Source organism: Mirounga leonina, unplaced genomic scaffold (genome assembly GCF_011800145.1).
Source record: "Mirounga leonina isolate KUSES-001 unplaced genomic scaffold, KU_Mleo_1.0 Mir_114, whole genome shotgun sequence".
In the NCBI taxonomy this organism is placed as follows: domain Eukaryota; kingdom Metazoa; phylum Chordata; class Mammalia; order Carnivora; family Phocidae; genus Mirounga; species Mirounga leonina.
Genome location: NW_023270265.1, coordinates 6,668,790 through 6,676,317, shown reverse-complemented (window position 1 = coordinate 6,676,317; position 7,528 = coordinate 6,668,790). Strand labels below are relative to the sequence as shown.

Here is a 7,528-nt window from a genome sequence, read left to right as displayed (position 1 = left end):
CTCACCCCAAGCTGCTGGCCAGTGATGTGGAGCGGGCAGAAGAGCATCTGCTCATGTGGAACTTCGAGTCCCCTATCCATTTGCTGCATATGTAGGGTACTGCGGGCTGGTGTCCCAGCCACCCGTCCTGCCACTCTGCCAGAGTCCCCTCTTAGCTCCTGAGAGGGAGACTCAGCACTCCTCCTTCAGGCACCACTAGCTCTCGCTCTCCTTGCCTCCACCTGCTTGGCCAGCTCCTGACCTGGCTCAAGTTCAGACCAGGGCCTGGTCCTCCCCTGGGCTTTGGCAGCACCAGTAACCAGACCAGTTGCCCGGGTTGGGGTGACATTCCTGGCGGCACCACATGGGATCCGCCCGCAGCTGCTTTCACTTGCTCCCAGGAGGGCCCCGCGGCTTCCCCAAGTCCCAGGGGAATTACTCCTCCGTCCCGGGAGCATCCTCTTCTTCCACCAACTCGGGAGCACCTGCCACGAGCCGGGGCTGCGCTCAGGGTCGGCGACGTCTGGGACTTCTGCTCTGCTTCTTCGCTGACATCTTCTGGTTCCCACGTGACCCCTCAGCGTGCCTCTGTGTGTCGCACTCACTATTGTTTTTATCATTAATGTGCGGGACTGGGGACCCACAACAAATATTTGTCGACCAAGTGATGAGGACATTTGGGAGAGGCTGCTTTGAAGAATAAACATTTAAGCTGGGTCTTAAAAGAGGGGTAGGAGATAAATAAAGGGCTGGGAAAGGCCATGCCAAAAAAGGACACAGGGTGGACCAAGACTTGGGGGTGTGAACGAGAGACCTAAGGTCTAGGGCCTGGCTAGGGGCCCCTGGCCACGGAAGAGCGCGACATGGAAGTGAAGCAGCAGGTGAGCCTACCAGCCAAGCGAGGGCGAGTCGGGGATCTGAGGCGCCTTGAGGGACCTGAGGGGATTTGGACTTCAACCCCATAGAGGTCCGCGGTGATTTCTGAGGGAGGGAATGACATCATTTTATTACTGATTTTTTAGGTCAGTTACAGTGGGTGCGAGTAGAACATGGACTCGAGGGGGAAATGATACAGAAAGGAGATTATTCAGAATATTTAGAAGGCTCCCGTGATGATAACCTCTTTAAAAATATATATTTACTGAAGCTCCAAAGAGTGATAAGGGACCAACTAACCTAAAAATACACCATGATGGGGAGAACAATGGATTTTCAAATTATTCTGTTATTTGCATAGAATCAAAGAGGCTACCTTCCCAGAAGGACCCACCTGTAATTCTAGTGGTAATCCTCGTGTGTATTGAACTCGACTTTTCTTTTTGCTATGTAGAAGTAATTTCATTTTCTCGTGGTTTGTCCATGCAGCCATCAGAATATAATTATTCAGGAAAAAAGTTAGTCTCATAGCCTTATTTATTTGATGGCACATCATCCGCTTTCCTGGGTAAATGAGACATCTGATTTTTGTGAAGCAACGCTATATACAATATTTGTCACACAATTATGTGGACACGTTTAGCATACCTGTCAGGAAGAAAAAAAAGACCTTAGGGGCTCAGAAGCTTGCCAGGCATATTTATGTATGTTAGAGGTGGCATGCTTTTCCCAGAACCCTTATCTGTTTTGAAGGCAGTGGATGTTAGAAGTGAAGTCTCTGAGGTCCGTGTTTATTGTTGGTATCTGATGGGAGGCATTTTCAATCAAGTTTAAGGACACGGAAAACGTGCACACATAAGCCCTGAGCATACGTGCACTGTGCACATGCATGCACACATCCACACTGACCCACGTGCACGTGCACATGTGTGCACACGCACGCACGCACACACACTCACACATACACACACACATTGCCTGGAACTAACACATCAAGCAGATGATCTGACCTCTAGAGGATTATTGCTGGAACGGATTTTGTTTTTGTTTTTGTTTTTTCGCTGGAAAGAATTTTCAAATCATCTAGGCCAATCCTTCATGTCATAGATAAGATAACTCACCGCAGCCCAGAGGTGGGAAGAGACTTGCCTACGGTAATTCAGCAAAGGAAAGGCATCGGAGGACCTGAACCCATGGTGGCTAAATCCCATTTCAGCAAGCACCCGACCAAGATAATTTTCTTAGAGCAAAATGTTTCTTCCAGGTTGTGTTGTCTTCTGCAGGGTTCTAATCATAGCCAAGAAAACCCACTTTAGGCAATGTGGACAATACCACCATTCTTGTTTATTAAAAGGAACTGGACACATCGTCAGAGTTGGTCTTTATACAGACCAGACTCCATTCCAACCACCTAGTTCCCTGAGGTTGGCAAAACTTGTGGATTAAAACTGCCCCAGAGAATGGCGTCTCCATGCTGGGCAGATAACTGTGATTTCCTGGAGTTTGGTCCTTTTGGGGTCTGTTCCCATTTAGCCCGTAAAAACAGCCCCTCTCCTTCTTCCTTCTCAGATGGACATGGGGAGGATTTCGCATCCTCTGCTGGTGCTTACCCAACAAGACTTCACTGAACATCTGCTACACACAAGTGCGCCTGGGGTGGACGAGGGGCTGGATGCTGAGAAGGACAGTGTGGGCTCAGCCCACTGTAGGTACTCACCTAGAAATGTCATAATTCCCTGCAAGTCAGGGAATGCCTCTTGTCATTCATTCATCCCTATATTGATCCTTTTACTAAACTACCAACATGTCAGTAAGTGGTAGCTCTTGCACTAAAAAGCAATGTTTCATTTTCTTATATGCCATAAGGCCACGCTTTTCCACCTTTATGAGGATTGCATAATTATTTTTATATTTATACATAAACATCTATTGAACTTTGGTCATATGGCAGGTAAATGATCCCGTAGGTGCCTTTCCCTAGGTAATCTCATCTCGTTTCTCTCCCAGCCCTAGGAGACGGTCATTCATGTTACTGCCATTTTTTCGGAGGAGATTTCCCACACGTATTTTGCTCTGGGTTACACGGGCAAGAAATGGCAGAGATGTGAGTCATCGCCAAAGACACTGCACTGTGCGGTTGGAGGAGGTGTCCTGGAGGTGGGTGGCCTTTGAGTTGGACCTGGAAAAATTTGGAAAAGTCAAGAAAAGAGGATGGAGCCTACTAGAAGAGAAGGGAGACTCGCAGACATGACAAGGAGACAAGTGTGCCTGTCCTGGCTGTCTGGTCTACACAACAGAAGGCAACTCTGGCTGATTTGAGTTAAGAGAGAAAGGAGAACCAGGTGCAGAAGCTAGGCTGACTGGCTCACAGAGAAGGCCACCTTGAACATGCTCATCGAGACCGGCCGGCTCATGGGTCCGCAAAAGGCATCATGCACCGAGAGAGGCTGGTCTCCACGGAGCCATGGCAGAGAGCCTGGGCTTGGCAAGAGCGGGGGCACCTTCTGTGGGCCCATCCTGTGTGCGCGGCAGATCAGACCCCCTCACATTGCCCAAGTGCCCTCTGGCCAAGGCCTGTTTCAGGGAACGGGGAGTCTGGCCCAGCCCTGGGGCCTCAGGCAGTGGGAGACCTTACCCTCTGAAGGCTTGATGCCTTCTCTGACAGGGGAAGCTGGGGTCGAGGTGAGTCTCAAAGGAGGAAGGGTAATCCGGGGGAGGGGGCTGGATGGGAAGGGCATTCTGGGTAGACTGAGGCCCTTGCCTTCGGGGGGTTGAGAAGCAGTGTTGCACAGAGGCTGAGCAGGATGGTTCTGCCCCTCATTTCCTGTGACAGTCTCTTTGTGCCTTATTGGTAAAGTGAGGATAATAGGGGTATTTGCTGATAGGGTCGTTGTCAGGGTTAAGGCAAGGATGTCTAAAATGGTGAGAAGAGTAGCCAGTGTGCCCAAAGGTTCTTGACAAATGTTAGCTGTTACCCAATGCTGTGTTGAGTGTTGTTGCCATCGTGGCTGGAAGATGGGCCCCGTGTGTGGGCCCATGGGCTTGGGTGTGTGCTCGGAGCAGAGGGTGCGGACTGGCCCTGTGGGCCTCTGGGTTCTGAGGTATTGAGAAGCCACTGACTCTTCACCAGCAGGGGATAGACCCAACCACATTTGTGCTTTAGAAAGTTCCCTGTGGTGAAGGTCTGGGAGGACTGGAAGGGGGCACACTAGAGGTGGGGAGACAGTGAGGGGGCCTGTGGCAGGGAGACTGGGGAGTGGGGCCAGTTTGGGGAGCGGCCCAGGAATAGAGCTCACTGGGCTTGACCCTTGATTGGATGAGTGGAGTTGAGTGGGGACAGCCAGCTTTCTAGTGGAAGAACAGTTGCTCAGACTCAGAGGCCATCCACTAGGGGAGCAGGGGATCAAGTTCAGGGGGACAGGCAGGGGCTGGTTAGGGGATTGGTGGAGTGGCCTGGGGAAGGACCATAACTCTAATTAAGGGACCCACTCCATATGAGCAGCCATCCGGGGGGTGACGTCTGGCAGGCACATGGCCCCAGGGGGGCGAGTAGAGAGTTTAGCAGGGAGGCCTAGTGTTGGAGAAGGAGATGAGCCATCAGGGGGTATTTCAGACCCCATGAGGCATGTATGCGCCGAGTCTCAACTGGGAGCAATTTTGCTCCCCAGGGGACATTTGGCAATGTCTAGAGACATTTCTGGTCGTCATGACTGGTGGGTACTAAGGGCATCTAGTGGGTAATGGCCAGGAATGCTGTGAAGCATCTTGCCACACACGAGACAGCCCCAACAGAGATGTATCGGGCCCCAGAGGCCAGCAGTGCCCAGATGGAGAGCCCTGATGCTGAGAGAAAAGAGAAGAGCCCCAAAGCTGTACGCTAGAGGGACACCCACATGTATGGGGCCCGGGGAGCTTGACTGTCTCCCCGGCTCAGGGAGCTTCTCTGCTACCGTGGAGGTGTCGGTGGCCCCCAGGCTGTGATCATTACAATTCTGATGGTTCGCTTTGAACAAGGCCGCCAGAAGCTTTCTCTTTAACCTGGGGAAAAGACCCACCAAGTCAGGAGGTGGGTCCTCCTTCGATACCGACTCAGCGCTCTGCCTCCTGGGCCCTCCCGCGCATCCCCTGCCTCCAGCCCGGGGCAACCTGCTACTGCCCTCCCCCCTCCCCACACCTCTGTCTCCTGCACGCCCGCACAGGCATGTCCCCATTCCAGTGACCTTTGGTGCCTGTCCTCTGTCCACGCCCCAATTTATTGCCAATCTCATAAAAAGCCAAACTTGGGAGAGAGTAGATTGAGTTTGCTTCTCACAGCAGAATTTGATTTAGGGCCAAGAAGGTGGCAATTGCTGCAAAGCGGAGATCGGCTATTTCGGGAGTGCTGTGAATGATTTTTTCCATCTCTGAATGACCTTACATATATTCTGCCTCCTGCCCGTCCCCGTGTTGGGATTGATGGGGGTGCTGGGCCTGGGCTCCCATGGGCCCCTGCTGCTACTCCCCATAAATCTGTCTGATGGGCAGAAGCAGCGTGAGCACCTGGCGGAAGGGATGGCTGGAGGGGCTGGTGGGTTAGCACATGGGGGTGTGGGTGGATTCTGGGTGGCACCAGGGCCTCTGTGGTCCCCAGTGCATGCTGATTTGATCCCATGGGGCCGTCCACTGTCACTAAAGGTTCTGCCTGCTGGGGAGAGGTGATCTGGCATAGTTGTCAGCGGTCGTTGAGTACATCAGGGGGCTGCCTCCATCACTCTCCCTGGCCCTGTGCATTCTTGGTCCCTACCCTTGTCAACTCTCCAGCTTTTCCCACATGTTACCACCTTCCCCACCCCAGGATGCCAGAAGGTGCCCCTGTCCTGGGTCAGGAGTTCGTAGACTTGGGTTTGGATCTCTTCTACCACTGGCACAGTGGGCCACCTTGAGCAGATTTCTTCTACTCTCTGAGCCTCAACTTTCTAATCTGTAAAATGGGGGTAACACTGGTATAACAGTTTAACCCACCTTCTGGGATTATAAAGAGGCACAAAAGAATATGGGATATGGAATGAGGGGACTCCCATTTGGTTCCTAGCTCCCCTCTGGCTTCGTTCAGGAATGTTCTCCTGGCCTCATTTTCTCCATCTTCAATGAAAGAACGAGTGAAATAGGGGGTTTTGTAACTCATAAATACCTTGAGGAGGGCCTCCAAGGGTCCTGCTGGTCAGCGTTGGGGCTGGCTTGTCCCGTCTGCCACAACCAGAGGACCGTGTCTTGACTACTGCCTGTTATCTTCCTGGACTACTAGGCTACAGCTGTGCTCAAAATTTAGAGGGTGGGTCTTCTAGAAGGCACCCAAGAAGGTCTTTTGACAAGGGGAACATGTTGATCAATGTCCACACGCCAAAATGAAAATTGTTGTCCTTTACTTGCAAGAATGTGCCCAACAGATGTCCTTGCCCGCCTCCTGGACTCTTGGCCAACCCTGGCCCTCCCCACTCCTTTCCTTATCTCATCCCAGCTTCACACCCCTTTCACTGGTCCCCACCCCAAGAGGGGGCCCAGTGACAGCTGTGGAAAGGCAAGGGACGGAAGGGGTTGATGACAGTCATTTCACACCTTCTTTGGTGACTATAAAAAAAAATAGCTGAAAATGGAATGTTTGGTTTTTAGACTAAGTCAAAACGTCTCTGTGTCAACATGGGGGTGCCAACACACGGAACCCAGAACCGTCACGGTATCGGGAACCTGTAGGGCACGCAAGGGTGGAGGTGCCACGCCAGCCGAAGTCTGGCTGTGTGTGCACGCTCAGAAGCTGGCTCCCTGCAAGCCCGGCAGGGCTCAGATTCTGGGAGGCCAGCTCCCCTGGCCACCTGCAAGAGAACGGTGGATGAGGTGCTTCCCTCAGGAAGCCTGTGTAGGGGTGTCCATCCCGATTCCCCCTCCAGGCGAGCACCAGATCAGATGGAAGCTCAGGTTCTAGGGCCACGGGGAGCTTTTCCAGGGATGTTTCCCTAAAGCAAATGGGCCGGAGAAGCCTAGAGATGGACTGGTCCACCTCCCTCTTACTACCAAGCAGGAGGCGAGAGGAGAGGCTGAAGGACCTTCTCAGAGCCATAGAGCCAGTGAGGGGCCGAGGTGGATGGGCCCCAAGTCCTCCGCGCCAGCTGCTTCTCACCACAGCACCCCCTCGCCCGCCGAGAGTGGACTTGCCCTCTTGACAAACTCAGAATATGTCAACTTTCACATGTGGGTCTTTATGTATGGACAGGGCAAAATAGGGCGTGATGTATAAAGAAGGGAGGAAGGGGGAAACAGCATTTATAGGGCACCACTGGCATGTCTGGGACTCTATGGGGCATTTCCCATGATTTCTGATGGGATCCTAATAACATGTGAGGCATCTGCTCTTGTTCCTGTTTACTGAGGGAGAAATCAGAGCTTCAAAGAGTCAGTTTCTTGCCCAGAGTTCCTCAGAAGGTAAGAAGAACAGAGCTGGCCTGTTGCTTCCTACAGCTGGGGTTAAGATCTGTCCTCTCCATCTTCCAGGCTTAGGAGTTCCCTCTGCCTAGTCTCTGCCAGTCTCTCCCTGTCCTCCCTCCCTCCTCCCTCCCTTCTCCCTCCCCCCTCCCTCCTTCCTCCCTCCTCCCTTCCTCCCTCACTTCCTTCCTTCCTCCCCTCCCTCCCCTCCCTCTCC

At 52.6% G+C, this 7,528-nt stretch overlaps 1 long non-coding RNA gene across 2 annotated transcripts in view; it reads left to right on the top strand.

The window, feature by feature from the left end:
- The first annotated feature begins 2,455 nt into the window (after positions 1–2,455).
- LOC118022161 overlaps positions 2,456–7,528 on the top strand; it is an 8,331-nt gene continuing 3,258 nt past the window's right edge. The window contains exons 1-2 of one of the 2 annotated variants that reach the window (XR_004682387.1): positions 2,456–2,560; positions 2,863–3,537. This is a non-coding gene — a long non-coding RNA (uncharacterized LOC118022161). Of the gene's footprint in view, positions 2,565–2,862; positions 3,538–7,528 lie in introns of both variants that reach the window. The other variant, XR_004682388.1, reaches the window with a different exon arrangement.